This window comes from Schistocerca gregaria, chromosome 1 (assembly GCF_023897955.1).
Source record: "Schistocerca gregaria isolate iqSchGreg1 chromosome 1, iqSchGreg1.2, whole genome shotgun sequence".
Lineage (NCBI taxonomy): Eukaryota > Metazoa > Arthropoda > Insecta > Orthoptera > Acrididae > Schistocerca > Schistocerca gregaria.
In genome coordinates, this window is record NC_064920.1 from 82,327,933 (window position 1) to 82,349,224 (window position 21,292).

The following is a 21,292-nucleotide window of genomic DNA, read 5'->3' on the forward strand; positions in this document are numbered from 1 at the left end:
CTTAAGATACACAACGAGTGACATATCGCTTCTGGCAGACTGGCCGCAGTAAGGAAAAGTGGCAGACTGGGTGAGCAATTGGGACGAGTAACTATGACTCTCTTAAGGTAGCCAATGCCTCATTACTTGCGGTTTGGATTAAGAAATCTCGAATAACCCCTAGGAGGAGAAACGATGACTCTTTTATGATACAAAACTAGTGAATTATAGTTTCTGGCAGACAAAAACTACACAAATAAGTAGTAAATTGTGTGAGCAACTGGGAGGAAGAAGTATTGCACTATTAAGATAGCCACTTTTTCGTCACGAGAGGCATTGAATCAGAGAATACCAGTAACCTATGGAAAGAGTAACGATGAATCTCTTAAGATACACAACGAGTGACATATCGCTTCTGGCAGACTGGCCGCAGTAAGGAAAAGTGGCAGACTGGGTGAGCAATTGGGACGAGTAACTATGACTCTCTTAAGGTAGCCAATGCCTCGTTACTTGCGGTTTGGATTAAGATATCTCGAATAACCCCTAGGAGGAGAAACGATGACTCTTTTATGATACACAACTAGTGAATTATAGTTTCTGGCAGACAAAAACTACACAAAAAGCAGTAAACTGTGTGAGCAACTCGGAGGAAGAAGTATTGCACTATTAAGATAGCCACCTTTTCGTCAAGAGAGGTATTGACTCAGAGAATACCAGTAACCTATGGAAGGAGTAACGATGAATCTCTTAAGATACACAACGAGTGACATATCGCTTCTGGCAGACTGGCCACAGTAAGAAAAAGGGGCAGACTGGGTGAGCAATGGGGACGAGTAACTATGACTCTCTTAAGGTAGCCAATGCCTCGTTACTTGCGGTTTGGATTAAGAAATCTCGAAAACCCCTAGGAGGAGAAACGATGACTCTTTTATGATACAAAACTAGTGAATTATAGTTTCTGGCAGACAAAAACTACACAAGAAGTAGTAAACTGTCTGAGCAACTCGGAGGAAGAAGTATTGCACTATTAAGATAGCCACTTTTTCGTCACGAGAGGTATTGACTCAGAGAATACCAGTAACCTATGGAAGGAGTAACGATGAATCTCTTAAGATACACAACGAGTGACATATCGCTTCTGGCAGACTGGCCGCAGTAAGAAAAAGTGGCAGACTGGGTGAGCAATTGGGACGAGTAACTATGACTCTCTTAAGGTAGCCAATGCCTCGTTACTTGCGGTTTGGATTAAGAGGTCTCGAATAACCCCTACGAGGAGAAACGATGACCCTTTTATGATACAAAACTAGTGAATTATAGTTTCTGGCAGACAAAAACTACACAAAAAAGTAGTAAATTGTGTGAGCAACTGGGAGGAAGAAGTATTGCACTATTAAGATAGCCACTTTTTCATCACGAGAAGCATTGAATCAGAGAATACCAGTAACCTATGGAAAGAGTAACGATGAATCTCTTAAGATACACAACGAGTGACATATCGCTTCTGGCAGACTGGCCGCAGTAAGGAAAAGTGGCAGACTGGGTGAGCAATTGGGACGAGTAACTATGACTCTCTTAAGGTAGCCAATGGCTCGTTACTTGCGGTTTGGATTAAGATATCTCGAATAACCCCTAGGAGGAGAAACGATGACTCTTTTATGATACACAACTAGTGAATTATAGTTTCTGGCAGACAAAAACTACACAAAAAGCAGTAAACTGTGTGAGCAACTCGGAGGAAGAAGTATTGCACTATTAAGATAGCCACTTTTTCGTCAAGAGAGGTATTGACTCAGAGAATACCAGTAACCTATGGAAGGAGTAACGATGAATCTCTTAAGATACACAACGAGTGACATATCGCTTCTGGCAGACTGGCCACAGTAAGAAAAAGTGGCAGACTGGGTGAGCAATGGGGACGAGTAACTATGACTCTCTTAAGGTACCCAATGCCTCGTTACTTGCGGTTTGGATTAAGAAATCTCGAAAACCCCTAGGAGGAGAAACGATGACTCTTTTATGATACACAACTAGTGAATTATAGTTTCTGGCAGACAAAAACTACACAAAAAGTAGTAAACTGTGTGAGCAACTCGGAAGAAGATGTATTGCACTATTAAGATAGCCACTTTTTCGTCACGAGAGGTATTGACTCAGAGAATACCAGTAACCTATGGAAGGAGTAACGATGAATCTCTTAAGATACACAACGAGTGACATATCGCTTCTGGCAGACTGGCCGCAGTAAGAAAAAGTGGCAGACTGGGTGAGCAATTGGGACGAGTAACTATGACTCTCTTAAGGAAGCCAATGCCTCGTTACTTGCGGTTTGGATTAAGATATCTCGAATAACCCCTAGGAGGAGAAACGATGACCCTTTTATGATACACAACTAGTGAATTATAGTTTCTGGCAGACAAAAACTACACAAAAAGCAGTAAACTGTGTGAGCAACTCGGAGGAAGAAGTATTGCACTATTAAGATAGCCACCTTTTCGTCAAGAGAGGTATTGACTCAGAGAATACCAGTAACCTATGGAAGGAGTAACGATGAATCTCTTAAGATACACAACGAGTGACATATCGCTTCTGGCAGACTGGCCACAGTAAGAAAAAGGGGCAGACTGGGTGAGCAATGGGGACGAGTAACTATGACTCTCTTAAGGTAGCCAATGCCTCGTTACTTGCGGTTTGGATTAAGAAATCTCGAAAACCCCTAGGAGGAGAAACGATGACTCTTTTATGATACAAAACTAGTGAATTATAGTTTCTGGCAGACAAAAACTACACAAAAAGTAGTAAACTGTCTGAGCAACTCGGAGGAAGAAGTATTGCACTATTAAGATAGCCACTTTTTCGTCACGAGAGGTATTGACTCAGAGAATACCAGTAACCTATGGAAGGAGTAACGATGAATCTCTTAAGATACACAACGAGTGACATATCGCTTCTGGCAGACTGGCCGCAGTAAGAAAAAGTGGCAGACTGGGTGAGCAATTGGGACGAGTAACTATGACTCTCTTAAGGTAGCCAATGCCTCGTTACTTGCGGTTTGGATTAAGAGGTCTCGAATAACCCCTACGAGGAGAAACGATGACCCTTTTATGATACAAAACTAGTGAATTATAGTTTCTGGCAGACAAAAACTACACAAAAAAGTAGTAAATTGTGTGAGCAACTGGGAGGAAGAAGTATTGCACTATTAAGATAGCCATTTTTCATCACGAGAGGCATTGAATCAGAGAATACCAGTAACCTATGGAAAGAGTAACGATGAATCTCTTAAGATACACAACGAGTGACATATCGCTTCTGGCAGACTGGCCACAGTAAGGAAAAGTGGCAGACTGGGTGAGCAATTGGGACGAGTAACTATGACTCTCTTAAGGTAGCCAATGGCTCGTTACTTGCGGTTTGGATTAAGATATCTCGAATAACCCCTAGGAGGAGAAACGATGACTCTTTTATGATACACAACTAGTGAATTATAGTTTCTGGCAGACAAAAACTACTCAAAAAGCAGTAAACTGTGTGAGCAACTCGGAGGAAGAAGTATTGCACTATTAAGATAGCCACTTTTTCGTCAAGAGAGGTATTGACTCAGAGAATACCAGTAACCTATGGAAGGAGTAACGATGAATCTCTTAAGATACACAACGAGTGACATATCGCTTCTGGCAGACTGGCCACAGTAAGAAAAAGTGGCAGACTGGGTGAGCAATGGGGACGAGTAACAATGACTCTCTTAAGGTACCCAATGCCTCGTTACTTGCGGTTTGGATTAAGAAATCTCGAAAACCCCTAGGAGGAGAAACGATGACTCTTTTATGATACACAACTAGTGAATTATAGTTTCTGGCAGACAAAAACTACACAAAAAGTAGTAAACTGTGTGAGCAACTCGGAAGAAGAAGTATTGCACTATTAAGATAGCCACTTTTTCGTCACGAGAGGTATTGACTCAGAGAATACCAGTAACCTATGGAAGGAGTAACGATGAATCTCTTAAGATACACAACGAGTGACATATCGCTTCTGGCAGACTGGCCGCAGTAAGAAAAAGTGGCAGACTGGGTGAGCAATTGGGACGAGTAACTATGACTCTCTTAAGGAAGCCAATGCCTCGTTACTTGCGGTTTGGATTAAGATATCTCGAATAACCCCTAGGAGGAGAAACGATGACCCTTTTATGATACACAACTAGTGAATTATAGTTTCTGGCAGACAAAAACTACACAAAAAGCAGTAAACTGTGTGAGCAACTCGGAGGAAGAAGTATTGCACTATTAAGATAGCCACCTTTTCGTCAAGAGAGGTATTGACTCAGAGAGTACCAGTAACCTATGGAAGGAGTAACGATGAATCTCTTAAGATACACAACGAGTGACATATCGCTTCTGGCAGACTGGCCACAGTAAGAAAAAGGGGCAGACTGGGTGAGCAATGGGGACGAGTAACTATGACTCTCTTAAGGTAGCCAATGCCTCGTTACTTGCGGTTTGGATTAAGAAATCTCGAAAACCCCTAGGAGGGGAAACGATGACTCTTTTATGATACAAAACTAGTGAATTATAGTTTCTGGCAGACAAAAACTACACAAAAAGTAGTAAACTGTCTGAGCAACTCGGAGGAAGAAGTATTGCACTATTAAGATAGCCACTTTTTCGTCACGAGAGGTATTGACTCAGAGAATACCAGTAACCTATGGAAGGAGTAACGATGAATCTCTTAAGATACACAACGAGTGACATATCGCTTCTGGCAGACTGGCCGCAGTAAGAAAAAGTGGCAGACTGGGTGAGCAATTGGGACGAGTAACTATGACTCTCTTAAGGTAGCCAATGCCTCGTTACTTGCGGTTTGAATTAAGAGGTCTCGAATAACCCCTACGAGGAGAAACGATGACCCTTTTATGATACAAAACTAGTGAATTATAGTTTCTGGCAGACAAAAACTACACAAAAAAGTAGTAAATTGTGTGAGCAACTGGGAGGAAGAAGTATTGCACTATTAAGATAGCCACTTTTTCATCACGAGAGGCATTGAATCAGAGAATACCAGTAACCTATGGAAAGAGTAACGATGAATCTCTTAAGATACACAACGAGTGACATATCGCTTCTGGCAGACTGGCCGCAGTAAGGAAAAGTGGCAGACTGGGTGAGCAATTGGGACGAGTAACTATGACTCTCTTAAGGTAGCCAATGGCTCGTTACTTGCGGTTTGGATTAAGATATCTCGAATAACCCCTAGGAGGAGAAACGATGACTCTTTTATGATACACAACTAGTGAATTATAGTTTCTGGCAGACAAAAACTACTCAAAAAGCAGTAAACTGTGTGAGCAACTCGGAGGAAGAAGTATTGCACTATTAAGATAGCCACTTTTTCGTCAAGAGAGGTATTGACTCAGAGAATACCAGTAACCTATGGAAGGAGTAACGATGAATCTCTTAAGATACACAACGAGTGACATATCGCTTCTGGCAGACTGGCCACAGTAAGAAAAAGTGGCAGACTGGGTGAGCAATGGGGACGAGTAACTATGACTCTCTTAAGGTACCCAATGCCTCGTTACTTGCGGTTTGGATTAAGAAATCTCGAAAACCCCTAGGAGGAGAAACGATGACTCTTTTATGATACACAACTAGTGAATTATAGTTTCTGGCAGACAAAAACTACACAAAAAGTAGTAAACTGTGTGAGCAACTCGGAAGAAGAAGTATTGCACTATTAAGATAGCCACTTTTTCGTCACGAGAGGTATTGACTCAGAGAATACCAGTAACCTATGGAAGGAGTAACGATGAATCTCTTAAGATACACAACGAGTGACATATCGCTTCTGGCAGACTGGCCGCAGTAAGAAAAAGTGGCAGACTGGGTGAGCAATTGGGACGAGTAACTATGACTCTCTTAAGGAAGCCAATGCCTCGTTACTTGCGGTTTGGATTAAGATATCTCGAATAACCCCTAGGAGGAGAAACGATGACTCTTTTATGATACACAACTAGTGAATTATAGTTTCTGGCAGACAAAAACTACACAAAAAGCAGTAAACTGTGTGAGCAACTCGGAGGAAGAAGTATTGCACTATTAAGATAGCCACCTTTTCGTCAAGAGAGGTATTGACTCAGAGAATACCAGTAACCTATGGAAGGAGTAACGATGAATCTCTTAAGATACACAACGAGTGACATATCGCTTCTGGCAGACTGGCCGCAGTAAGGAAAAGTGGCAGACTGGGTGAGCAATTGGGACGAGTAACTATGACTCTCTTAAGGTAGCCAATGCCTCGTTACTTGCGGTTTGGATTAAGAAATCTCGAATAACCCCTAGGAGGAGAAACGATGACTCTTTTATGATACAAAACTAGTGAATTATAGTTTCTGGCAGACAAAAACTACACAAATAAGTAGTAAATTGTGTGAGCAACTGGGAGGAAGAAGTATTGCACTATTAAGATAGCCACTTTTTCGTCACGAGAGGCATTGAATCAGAGAATACCAGTAACCTATGGAAAGAGTAACGATGAATCTCTTAAGATACACAACGAGTGACATATCGCTTCTGGTAGAGTGGCCGCAGTATGAAAAAGTGGCAGACTGGGTGAGCCATGGGGACGAGTAACTATGACTCTCTTAAGGTAGCCAATGCCTCGTTACTTGCGGTTTGGATTAAGAGGTCTCGAATAACCCCTAGGAGGAGAAACGATGACTCTTTTATGATACAAAACTAGTGAATTATAGTTTCTGGCAGACAAAAACTACACAAATAAGTAGTAAATTGTGTGAGCAACTGGGAGGAAGAAGTATTGCACTATTAAGATAGCCACTTTTTCGTCACGAGAGGCATTGAATCAGAGAATACCAGTAACCTATGGAAAGAGTAACGATGAATCTCTTAAGATACACAACGAGTGACATATCGCTTCTGGCAGACTGGCCGCAGTAAGAAAAAGTGGCAGACTGGGTGAGCAATTGGGACGAGTAACTATGACTCTCTTAAGGTAGCCAATGCCTCGTTACTTGCGGTTTGGATTAAGAGGTCTCGAATAACCCCTACGAGGAGAAACGATGACCCTTTTATGATACAAAACTAGTGAATTATAGTTTCTGACAGACAAAAACTACACAAAAAAGTAGTAAATTGTGTGAGCAACTGGGAAGAAGAAGTATTGCACTATTAAGATAGCCACTTTTTCATCACGAGAGGCATTGAATCAGAGAATACCAGTAACCTATGGAAAGAGTAACGATGAATCTCTTAAGATACACAACGAGTGACATATCGCTTCTGGCAGACTGGCCGCAGTAAGGAAAAGTGGCAGACTGGGTGAGCAATTGGGACGAGTAACTATGACTCTCTTAATGTAGCCAATGCCTCGTTACTTGCGGTTTGGATTAAGATATCTCGAATAACCCCTAGGAGGAGAAACGATGACTCTTTTATGATACACAACTAGTGAATTATAGTTTCTGGCAGACAAAAACTACACAAAAAGCAGTAAACTGTGTGAGCAACTCGGAGGAAGAAGTATTGCACTATTAAGATAGCCACCTTTTCGTCAAGAGAGGTATTGACTCAGAGAATACCAGTAACCTATGGAAGGAGTAACGATGAATCTCTTAAGATACACAACGAGTGACATATCGCTTCTGGCAGACTGGCTGCAGTAAGGAAAAGTGGCCGACTGGGTGAGCAATTGGGACGAGTAACTATGACTCTCTTAAGGTAGCCAATGCCTCGTTACTTGCGGTTTGGATTAAGAAATCTCGAATAACCCCTAGGAGGAGAAACGATGACTCTTTTATGATACAAAACTAGTGAATTATAGTTTCTGGCAGACAAAAACTACACAAATAAGTAGTAAATTGTGTGGCAACTGGGAGGAAGAAGTATTGCACTATTAAGATAGCCACTTTTTCGTCACGAGAGGCATTGAATCAGAGAATACCAGTAACCTATGGAAAGAGTAACGATGAATCTCTTAAGATACACAACGAGTGACATATCGCTTCTGGCAGACTGGCCGCAGTAAGGAAAAGTGGCAGACTGGGTGAGCAATTGGGACGAGTAACTATGACTCTCTTAAGGTAGCCAATGCCTCGTTACTTGCGGTTTGGATTAAGAGGTCTCGAATAACCCCTAGGAGGAGAAACGATGACTCTTTTATGATACAAAACTAGTGAATTATAGTTTCTGGCAGACAAAAACTACACAAAAAAGTAGTAAACTGTGTGAGCAACTGGGAGGAAGAAGTATTGCACTATTAAGATAGCCACTTTTTCGTCACGAGAGGCATAGAATCAGAGAATACCAGTAACCTATGGAAAGAGTAACGATGAATCTCTTAAGATACACAACGAGTGACATATCGCTTCTGGCAGACTGGCCGCAGTAAGGAAAAGTGGCAGACTCGGTGAGCAATTGGGACGAGTAACTATGACTCTCTTAAGGTAGCCAATGCCTCGTTACTTTCGGTTTGGATTAAGAAATCTCGAATAACCTCTAGGAGGAGAAACGATGACTCTTTTATGATACACAACTAGTGACATATCGCTTCTGGCAGACTGGCAAGCACACAAAAAGTAGTAAACTGTGTGAGCAACTCGGAGGAAGAAGTATTGCACTATTAAGATAGCCACTTTTTCGTCACGAGAGGTATTGTCTCAGAGAATACCAGTAACCTATGGAAGGAGTAACGATGAATCTCTTAAGATACACAACGAGTGACATATCGCTTCTGGCAGACTGGCCGCAGTAAGAAAAAGTGGCAGACTGGGTGAGCAATTGGGACGAGTAACTATGACTCTCTTAAGATAGCCAATGCCTCGTTACTTGCGGTTTGGATTAAGAGGTCTCGAATAACCCCTACGAGGAGAAACGATGACCCTTTTATGATACAAAACTAGTGAATTATAGTTTCTGGCAGACAAAAACTACACAAAAAAGTAGTAAATTGTGTGAGCAACTGGAAGGAAGAAGTATTGCACTATTAAGATAGCCACTTTTTCATCACGAGAGGCATTGAATCAGAGAATACCAGTAACCTATGGAAAGAGTAACGATGAATCTCTTAAGATACACAACGAGTGACATATCGCTTCTGGCAGACTGGCCGCAGTAAGGAAAAGTGGCAGACTGGGTGAGCAATTGGGACGAGTAACTATGACTCTCTTAAGGTAGCCAATGCCTCATTACTTGCGGTTTGGATTAAGAAATCTCGAATAACCCCTAGGAGGAGAAACGATGACTCTTTTATGATACAAAACTAGTGAATTATAGTTTCTGGCAGACAAAAACTACACAAATAAGTAGTAAATTGTGTGAGCAACTGGGAGGAAGAAGTATTGCACTATTAAGATAGCCACTTTTTCGTCACGAGAGGCATTGAATCAGAGAATACCAGTAACCTATGGAAAGAGTAACGATGAATCTCTTAAGATACACAACGAGTGACATATCGCTTCTGGCAGACTGGCCGCAGTAAGGAAAAGTGGCAGACTGGGTGAGCAATTGGGACGAGTAACTATGACTCTCTTAAGGTAGCCAATGCCTCGTTACTTGCGGTTTGGATTAAGAGGTCTCGAATAACCCCTACGAGGAGAAACGATGACCCTTTTATGATACAAAACTAGTGAATTATAGTTTCTGGCAGACAAAAACTACACAAAAAAGTAGTAAATTGTGTGACCAACTGGGAGGAAGAAGTATTGCACTATTAAGATAGCCACTTTTTCATCACGAGAGGCATTGAATCAGAGAATACCAGTAACCTATGGAAAGAGTAACGATGAATCTCTTAAGATACACAACGAGTGACATATCGCTTCTGGCAGACTGGCCGCAGTAAGGAAAAGTGGCAGACTGGGTGAGCAATTGGGACGAGTAACTATGACTCTCTTAAGGTAGTCAATGCCTCGTTACTTGCGGTTTGGATTAAGATATCTCGAATAACCCCTAGGAGGAGAAACGATGACTCTTTTATGATACACAACTAGTGAATTATAGTTTCTGGCAGACAAAAACTACACAAAAAGCAGTAAACTGTGTGAGCAACTCGGAGGAAGAAGTATTGCACTATTAAGATAGCCACCTTTTCGTCAAGAGAGGTATTGACTCAGAGAATACCAGTAACCTATGGAAGGAGTAACGATGAATCTCTTAAGATACACAACGAGTGACATATCGCTTCTGGCAGACTGGCTGCAGTAAGGAAAAGTGGCCGACTGGGTGAGCAATTGGGACGAGTAACTATGACTCTCTTAAGGTAGCCAATGCCTCGTTACTTGCGGTTTGGATTAAGAAATCTCGAATAACCCCTAGGAGGAGAAACGATGACTCTTTTATGATACAAAACTAGTGAATTATAGTTTCTGGCAGACAAAAACTACACAAATAAGTAGTAAATTGTGTGGCAACTGGGAGGAAGAAGTATTGCACTATTAAGATAGCCACTTTTTCGTCACGAGAGGCATTGAATCAGAGAATACCAGTAACCTATGGAAAGAGTAACGATGAATCTCTTAAGATACACAACGAGTGACATATCGCTTCTGGCAGACTGGCCGCAGTAAGGAAAAGTGGCAGACTGGGTGAGCAATTGGGACGAGTAACTATGACTCTCTTAAGGTAGCCAATGCCTCGTTACTTGCGGTTTGGATTAAGAGGTCTCGAATAACCCCTAGGAGGAGAAACGATGACTCTTTTATGATACAAAACTAGTGAATTATAGTTTCTGGCAGACAAAAACTACACAAAAAAGTAGTAAACTGTGTGAGCAACTGGGAGGAAGAAGTATTGCACTATTAAGATAGCCACTTTTTCGTCACGAGAGGCATAGAATCAGAGAATACCAGTAACCTATGGAAAGAGTAACGATGAATCTCTTAAGATACACAACGAGTGACATATCGCTTCTGGCAGACTGGCCGCAGTAAGGAAAAGTGGCAGACTCGGTGAGCAATTGGGACGAGTAACTATGACTCTCTTAAGGTAGCCAATGCCTCGTTACTTTCGGTTTGGATTAAGAAATCTCGAATAACCTCTAGGAGGAGAAACGATGACTCTTTTATGATACACAACTAGTGACATATCGCTTCTGGCAGACTGGCAAGCACACAAAAAGTAGTAAACTGTGTGAGCAACTCGGAGGAAGAAGTATTGCACTATTAAGATAGCCACTTTTTCGTCACGAGAGGTATTGTCTCAGAGAATACCAGTAACCTATGGAAGGAGTAACGATGAATCTCTTAAGATACACAACGAGTGACATATCGCTTCTGGCAGACTGGCCGCAGTAAGAAAAAGTGGCAGACTGGGTGAGCAATTGGGACGAGTAACTATGACTCTCTTAAGATAGCCAATGCCTCGTTACTTGCGGTTTGGATTAAGAGGTCTCGAATAACCCCTACGAGGAGAAACGATGACCCTTTTATGATACAAAACTAGTGAATTATAGTTTCTGGCAGACAAAAACTACACAAAAAAGTAGTAAATTGTGTGAGCAACTGGAAGGAAGAAGTATTGCACTATTAAGATAGCCAATTTTTCATCACGAGAGGCATTGAATCAGAGAATACCAGTAACCTATGGAAAGAGTAACGATGAATCTCTTAAGATACACAACGAGTGACATATCGCTTCTGGCAGACTGGCCGCAGTAAGGAAAAGTGGCAGACTGGGTGAGCAATTGGGACGAGTAACTATGACTCTCTTAAGGTAGCCAATGCCTCATTACTTGCGGTTTGGATTAAGAAATCTCGAATAACCCCTAGGAGGAGAAACGATGACTCTTTTATGATACAAAACTAGTGAATTATAGTTTCTGGCAGACAAAAACTACACAAATAAGTAGTAAATTGTGTGAGCAACTGGGAGGAAGAAGTATTGCACTATTAAGATAGCCACTTTTTCGTCACGAGAGGCATTGAATCAGAGAATACCAGTAACCTATGGAAAGAGTAACGATGAATCTCTTAAGATACACAACGAGTGACATATCGCTTCTGGCAGACTGGCCGCAGTAAGGAAAAGTGGCAGACTGGGTGAGCAATTGGGACGAGTAACTATGACTCTCTTAAGGTAGCCAATGCCTCGTTACTTGCGGTTTGGATTAAGAGGTCTCGAATAACCCCTACGAGGAGAAACGATGACCCTTTTATGATACAAAACTAGTGAATTATAGTTTCTGGCAGACAAAAACTACACAAAAAAGTAGTAAATTGTGTGACCAACTGGGAGGAAGAAGTATTGCACTATTAAGATAGCCACTTTTTCATCACGAGAGGCATTGAATCAGAGAATACCAGTAACCTATGGAAAGAGTAACGATGAATCTCTTAAGATACACAACGAGTGACATATCGCTTCTGGCAGACTGGCCGCAGTAAGGAAAAGTGGCAGACTGGGTGAGCAATTGGGACGAGTAACTATGACTCTCTTAAGGTAGTCAATGCCTCGTTACTTGCGGTTTGGATTAAGATATCTCGAATAACCCCTAGGAGGAGAAACGATGACTCTTTTATGATACACAACTAGTGAATTATAGTTTCTGGCAGACAAAAACTACACAAAAAGCAGTAAACTGTGTGAGCAACTCGGAGGAAGAAGTATTGCACTATTAAGATAGCCACCTTTTCGTCAAGAGAGGTATTGACTCAGAGAATACCAGTAACCTATGGAAGGAGTAACGATGAATCTCTTAAGATACACAACGAGTGACATATCGCTTCTGGCAGACTGGCTGCAGTAAGGAAAAGTGGCCGACTGGGTGAGCAATTGGGACGAGTAACTATGACTCTCTTAAGGTAGCCAATGCCTCGTTACTTGCGGTTTGGATTAAGAAATCTCGAATAACCCCTAGGAGGAGAAACGATGACTCTTTTATGATACAAAACTAGTGAATTATAGTTTCTGGCAGACAAAAACTACACAAATAAGTAGTAAATTGTGTGGCAACTGGGAGGAAGAAGTATTGCACTATTAAGATAGCCACTTTTTCGTCACGAGAGGCATTGAATCAGAGAATACCAGTAACCTATGGAAAGAGTAACGATGAATCTCTTAAGATACACAACGAGTGACATATCGCTTCTGGCAGACTGGCCGCAGTATGAAAAAGTGGCAGACTGGGTGAGCAATGGGGACGAGTAACTATGACTCTCTTAAGGTAGCCAATGCCTCGTTACTTGTGGTTTGGATTTAGAGGTCTCGAATAACCCCTAGGAGGAGAAACGATGACTCTTTTATGATACAAAACTAGTGAATTATAGTTTCTGGCAGACAAAAACTACACAAAAAAGTAGTAAACTGTGTGAGCAACTGGGAGGAAGAAGTATTGCACTATTAAGATAGTCACTTTTTCGTCAAGAGAGGTATTGACTCAGAGAATACCAGTAACCTATGGAAGGAGTAACGATGAATCTCTTAAGATACACAACGAGTGACATATCGCTTCTGGCAGACTGGCCACAGTAAGAAAAAGTGGCAGACTGGGTGAGCAATGGGGACGAGTATCTATGACTCTCTTAAGGTAGCCAATGCCTCGTTACTTGCGGTTTGGATTAAGAAATCTCGAAAACCCCTAGGAGGAGAAACGATGACTCTTTTATGATACACAACTAGTGAATTATAGTTTCTGGCAGACAAAAACTACACAAAAAGTAGTAAACTGTGTGAGCAACTCGGAAGAAGAAGTATTGCACTATTAAGATAGCCACTTTTCCGTCACGAGAGGTATTGACTCAGAGAATACCAGTAACCTATGGAAGGAGTAACGATGAATCTCTTAAGATACACAACGAGTGACATATCGCTTCTGGCAGACTGGCCGCAGTAAGAAAAAGTGGCAGACTGGGTGAGCAATTGGGACGAGTAACTATGACTCTCTTAAGGTAGCCAATGCCTCGTTACTTGCGGTTTGGATTAAGATATCTCGAATAACCCCTAGGAGGAGAAACGATGACTCTTTTATGATACACAACTAGTGAATTATAGTTTCTGGCAGACAAAAACTACACAAAAAGCAGTAAACTGTGTGAGCAACTCGGAGGAAGAAGTATTGCACTATTAAGATAGCCACTTTTTCGTCAAGAGAGGTATTGACTCAGAGAATACCAGTAACCTATGGAAGGAGTAACGATGAATCTCTTAAGATACACAACGAGTGACATATCGCTTCTGGCAGACTGGCCACAGTAAGAAAAAGTGGCAGACTGGGTGAGCAATGGGGACGAGTAACTATGACTCTCTTAAGGTACCCAATGCCTCGTTACTTGCGGTTTGGATTAAGAAATCTCGAAAACCCCTAGGAGGAGAAACGATGACTCTTTTATGATACACAACTAGTGAATTATAGTTTCTGGCAGACAAAAACTACACAAAAAGTAGTAAACTGTGTGAGCAACTCGGAAGAAGAAGTATTGCACTATTAAGATAGCCACTTTTTCGTCACGAGAGGTATTGACTCAGAGAATACCAGTAACCTATGGAAGGAGTAACGATGAATCTCTTAAGATACACAACGAGTGACATATCGCTTCTGGCAGACTGGCCGCAGTAAGAAAAAGTGGCAGACTGGGTGAGCAATTGGGACGAGTAACTATGACTCTCTTAAGGAAGCCAATGCCTCGTTACTTGCGGTTTGGATTAAGATATCTCGAATAACCCCTACGAGGAGAAACGATGACCCTTTTATGATACACAACTAGTGAATTATAGTTTCTGGCAGACAAAAACTACACAAAAAGCAGTAAACTGTGTGAGCAACTCGGAGGAAGAAGTATTGCACTATTAAGATAGCCACCTTTTCGTCAAGAGAGGTATTGACTCAGAGAATACCAGTAACCTATGGAAGGAGTAACGATGAATCTCTTAAGATACACAACGAGTGACATATCGCTTCTGGCAGACTGGCCACAGTAAGAAAAAGGGGCAGACTGGGTGAGCAATGGGGACGAGTAACTATGACTCTCTTAAGGTAGCCAATGCCTCGTTACTTGCGGTTTGGATTAAGAAATCTCGAAAACCCCTAGGAGGAGAAACGATGACTCTTTTATGATACAAAACTAGTGAATTATAGTTTCTGGCAGACAAAAACTACACAAAAAGTAGTAAACTGTCTGAGCAACTCGGAGGAAGAAGTATTGCACTATTAAGATAGCCACTTTTTCGTCACGAGAGGTATTGACTCAGAGAATACCAGTAACCTATGGAAGGAGTAACGATGAATCTCTTAAGATACACAACGAGTGACATATCGCTTCTGGCAGACTGGCCGCAGTAAGAAAAAGTGGCAGACTGGGTGAGCAATTGGGACGAGTAACTATGACTCTCTTAAGGTAGCCAATGGCTCGTTACTTGCGGTTTGGATTAAGATATCTCGAATAACCCCTAGGAGGAGAAACGATGACTCTTTTATGATACACAACTAGTGAATTATAGTTTCTGGCAGACAAAAACTACTCAAAAAGCAGTAAACTGTGTGAGCAACTCGGAGGAAGAAGTATTGCACTATTAAGATAGCCACTTTTTCGTCAAGAGAGGTATTGACTCAGAGAATACCAGTAACCTATGGAAGGAGTAACGATGAATCTCTTAAGATACACAACGAGTGACATATCGCTTCTGGCAGACTGGCCACAGTAAGAAAAAGTGGCAGACTGGGTGAGCAATGGGGACGAGTAACTATGACTCTCTTAAGGTACCCAATGCCTCGTTACTTGCGGTTTGGATTAAGAAATCTCGAAAACCCCTAGGAGGAGAAACGATGACTCTTTTATGATACACAACTAGTGAATTATAGTTTCTGGCAGACAAAAACTACACAAAAAGTAGTAAACTGTGTGAGCAACTCGGAAGAAGAAGTATTGCACTATTAAGATAGCCACTTTTTCGTCACGAGAGGTATTGACTCAGAGAATACCAGTAACCTATGGAAGGAGTAACGATGAATCTCTTAAGATACACAACGAGTGACATATCGCTTCTGGCAGACTGGCCGCAGTAAGAAAAAGTGGCAGACTGGGTGAGCAATTGGGACGAGTAACTATGACTCTCTTAAGGAAGCCAATGCCTCGTTACTTGCGGTTTGGATTAAGATATCTCGAATAACCCCTAGGAGGAGAAACGATGACTCTTTTATGATACACAACTAGTGAATTATAGTTTCTGGCAGACAAAAACTACACAAAAAGCAGTAAACTGTGTGAGCAACACGGAGGAAGAAGTATTGCACTATTAAGATAGCCACCTTTTCGTCAAGAGAGGTATTGACTCAGAGAATACCAGTAACCTATGGAAGGAGTAACGATGAATCTCTTAAGATACACAACGAGTGACATATCGCTTCTGGCAGACTGGCCGCAGTAAGGAAAAGTGGCAGACTGGGTGAGCAATTGGGACGAGTAACTATGACTCTCTTAAGGTAGCCAATGCCTCGTTACTTGCGGTTTGGATTAAGAAATCTCGAATAACCCCTAGGAGGAGAAACGATGACTCTTTTATGATACAAAACTAGTGAATTATAGTTTCTGGCAGACAAAAACTACACAAATAAGTAGTAAATTGTGTGAGCAACTGGGAGGAAGAAGTATTGCACTATTAAGATAGCCACTTTTTCGTCACGAGAGGCATTGAATCAGAGAATACCAGTAACCTATGGAAAGAGTAACGATGAATCTCTTAAGATACACAACGAGTGACATATCGCTTCTGGCAGACTGGCCGCAGTAAGGAAAAGTGGCAGACTGGGTGAGCAATTGGGACGAGTAACTATGACTCTCTTAAGGTAGCCAATGCCTCGTTACTTGCGGTTTGGATTAAGAAATCTCGAATAACCCCTAGGAGGAGAAACGATGACTCTTTTATGATACACAACTAGTGACATATCGCTTCTGGCAGACTGGCAAGTACACAAAAAGTAGTAAACTGTGTGAGCAACTCGGAGGAAGAAGTATTGCACTATTAAGATAGCCACTTTTTCGTCACGAGAGGTATTGACTCAGAGAATACCAGTAACCTACGGAAGGAGTAACGATGAATCTCTTAAGATACACAACGAGTGACATATCGCTTCTGGCAGAGTGGCCGCAGTATGAAAAAGTGGCAGACTGGGTGAGCCATGGGGACGAGTAACTATGACTCTCTTAAGGTAGCCAATGCCTCGTTACTTGCGGTTTGGATTAAGAGGTCTCGAATAACCCCTAGGAGGAGAAACGATGACTCTTTTATGATACAAAACTAGTGAATTATAGTTTCTGGCAGACAAAAACTACACAAATAAGTAGTAAATTGTGTGAGCAACTGGGAGGAAGAAGTATTGCACTATTAAGATAGCCACTTTTTCGTCACGAGAGGCATTGAATCAGAGAATACCAGTAACCTATGGAAAGAGTAACGATGAATCTCTTAAGATACACAACGAGTGACATATCGCTTCTGGCAGACTGGCCGCAGTAAGGAAAAGTGGCAGACTGGGTGAGCAATTGGGACGAGTAACTATGACTCTCTTAAGGTAGCCAATGCCTCGTTACTTGCGGTTTGGATTAAGAAATCTCGAATAACCCCTAGGAGGAGGAACGATGACTCCTTTATGATACACAACTAGTGACATATCGCTTCTGGCAGACTGGCAAGTACACAAAAAGTAGTAAACTGTGTGAGCAACTCGGAGGAAGAAGTATTGCACTATTAAGATAGCCACTTTTTCATCAAGAGAGGTATTGACTCAGAGAATACCAGTAACCTATGGAAGGAGTAACGATGAATCTCTTAAGATACACAACGAGTGACATATCGCTTCTGGCAGACTGGCCACAGTAAGAAAAAGTGGCAGACTGGGTGAGCAATGGGGACGAGTAACTATGACTCTCTTAAGGTACCCAATGCCTCGTTACTTGCGGTTTGGATTAAGAAATCTCGAAAACCCCTAGGAGGAGAAACGATGACTCTTTTATGATACACAACTAGTGAATTATAGTTTCTGGCAGACAAAAACTACACAAAAAGCAGTAAACTGTGTGAGCAACTCGGAGGAAGAAGTATTGCACTATTAAGATAGCCACTTTTTCGTCACGAGAGGTATTGACTCAGAGAATACCAGTAACCTATGGAAGGAGTAACGATGAATCTCTTAAGATACACAACGAGTGACATATCGCTTCTGGCAGACTGGCCGCAGTAAGGAAAAGTGGCAGACTGGGTGAGCAATTGGGACGAGTAACTATGACTCTCTTAAGGTAGCCAATGCCTCGTTACTTGCGGTTTGGATTAAGATATCTCGAATAACCCCTAGGAGGAGAAACGATGACTCTTTTATGATACACAACTAGTGAATTATAGTTTCTGGCAGACAAAAACTACACAAAAAGCAGTAAACTGTGTGAGCAACTCGGAGGAAGAAGTATTGCACTATTAAGATAGCCACTTTTTCGTCAAGAGAGGTATTGACTCAGAGAATACCAGTAACCTATGGAAGGAGTAACGATGAATCTCTTAAGATACACAACGAGTGACATATCGCTTCTGGCAGACTGGCCACAGTAAGAAAAAGTGGCAGACTGGGTGAGCAATGGGGACGAGTAACTATGACTCTCTTAAGGTACCCAATGCCTCGTTACTTGCGGTTTGGATTAAGAAATCTCGAAAACCCCTAGGAGGAGAAACGATGACTCTTTTATGATACACAACTAGTGAATTATAGTTTCTGGCAGACAAAAACTACACAAAAAGTAGTAAACTGTGTGAGCAACTCGGAAGAAGAAGTATTGCACTATTAAGATAGCCACTTTTTCGTCACGAGAGGTATTGACTCAGAGAATACCAGTAACCTATGGAAGGAGTAACGATGAATCTCTTAAGATACACAACGAGTGACATATCGCTTCTGGCAGACTGGCCGCAGTAAGAAAAAGTGGCAGACTGGGTGAGCAATTGGGACGAGTAACTATGACTCTCTTAAGGAAGCCAATGCCTCGTTACTTGCGGTTTGGATTAAGATATCTCGAATAACCCCTAGGAGGAGAAACGATGACTCTTTTATGATATACAAATAGTGAATTATAGTTTCTGGCAGACAAAAACTACACAAAAAGCAGTAAACTGTGTGAGCAACTCGGAGGAAGAAGTATTGCACTATTAAGATAGCCACCTTTTCGTCAAGAGAGGTATTGACTCAGAGAATACCAGTAACCTATGGAAGGAGTAACGATGAATCTCTTAAGATACACAACGAGTGACATATCGCTTCTGGCAGACTGGCCGCAGTAAGGAAAAGTGGCAGACTGGGTGAGCAATTGGGACGAGTAACTATGACTCTCTTAAGGTAGCCAATGCCTCGTTACTTGCGGTTTGGATTAAGAAATCTCGAATAACCCCTAGGAGGAGAAACGATGACTCTTTTATGATACAAAACTAGTGAATTATAGTTTCTGGCAGACAAAAACTACACAAAAAAGTAGTAAATTGTGTGAGCAACTGGGAGGAAGAAGTATTGCACTATTAAGATAGCCACTTTTTCGTCACGAGAGGCATTGAATCAGAGAATGCCAGTAACCTATGGAAAGAGTAACGATGAATCTCTTAAGATACACAACGAGTGACATGTCGCTTCTGGCAGACTGGCCGCAGTAAGGAAAAGTGGCAGACTGGGTGAGCAATTGGGACGAGTAACTATGACTCTCTTAAGGTAGCCAATGCCTCGTTACTTGCGGTTTGTATTAAGAAATCTCGAATAACCCCTAGGAGGAGAAACGATGACTCTTTTATGATACACAACTAGTGACATATCGCTTCTGGCAGACTGGCAAGTACACAAAAAGTAGTAAACTGTGTGAGCAACTCGGAGGAAGAAGTATTGCACTATTAAGATAGCCACTTTTTCGTCACGAGAGGTATTGACTCAGAGAATACCAGTAACCTACGGAAGGAGTAACGATGAATCTCTTAAGATACACAACGAGTGACATATCGCTTCTGGCAGAGTGGCCGCAGTATGAAAAAGTGGCAGACTGGGTGAGCCATGGGGACGAGTAACTATGACTCTCTTAAGGTAGCCAATGCCTCGTTACTTGCGGTTTGGATTAAGAGGTCTCGAATAACCCCTAGGAGGAGAAACGATGACTCTTTTATGATACAAAACTAGTGAATTATAGTTTCTGGCAGACAAAAACTACACAAATAAGTAGTAAATTGTGTGAGCAACTGGGAGGAAGAAGTATTGCACTATTAAGATAGCCACTTTTTCGTCACGAGAGGCATTGAATCAGAGAATACCAGTAACCTATGGAAAGAGTAACGATGAATCTCTTAAGATACACAACGAGTGACATATCGCTTCTGGCAGACTGGCCGCAGTAAGGAAAAGTGCAGACTGGGTGAGCAATTGGGACGAGTAACTATGACTCTCTTAAGGTAGCCAATGCCTCGTTACTTGCGGTTTGTATTAAGAAATCTCGAATAACCCCTAGGAGGAGAAACGATGACTCTTTTATGATACACAACTAGTGACATATCGCTTCTGGCAGACTGGCAAGTACACAAAAAGTAGTAAACTGTGTGAGCAACTCGGAGGAAGAAGTATTGCACTATTAGGATAGCCACTTTTTCGTCACGAGAGGTATTGACTCAGAGAATACCAGTAACCTACGGAAGGAGTAACGATGAATCTCTTAAGATACACAACGAGTGACATATCGCTTCTGGCAGAGTGGCCGCAGTATGAAAAAGTGGCAGACTGGGTGAGCAATGGGGACGAGTAACTATGACTCTCTTAAGGTAGCCAATGCCTCGTTACTTGCGGTTTGGATTATGAGGTCTCGAATAACACCTAGGAGGAGAAACGATGACTCTTTTATGATACAAAATTAGTGAATTATAGTTTCTGGCAGACAAAAACTACACAAAAAAGTAGTAAACTGTGTGAGCAACTGGGAGGAAGAAGTATTGCACTATTAAGATAGCCACTTTTTCGTCACGAGAGCCATTGAATCAGAGAATACCAGTAACATATGGAAAGAGTAACGATGAATCTCTTAAGATACACAACGAGTGACATATCGCTTCTGGCAGACTGGCCGCAGTAAGGAAAAGTGGCAGACTGGGTGAGCAATTGGGACGAGTAACTATGACTCTCTTAAGGTCGCCAATGCCTCGTTACTTGCGGTTTGGATTAAGAAATCTCGAATAACCCCTAGGTGGAGAAACGATGACTCCTTTATGATACACAACTAGTGACATATCGCTTCTGGCAGACTGGCAAGTACACAAAAAGTAGTAAACTGTGTGAGCAACTCGGAGGAAGAAGTATTGCACTA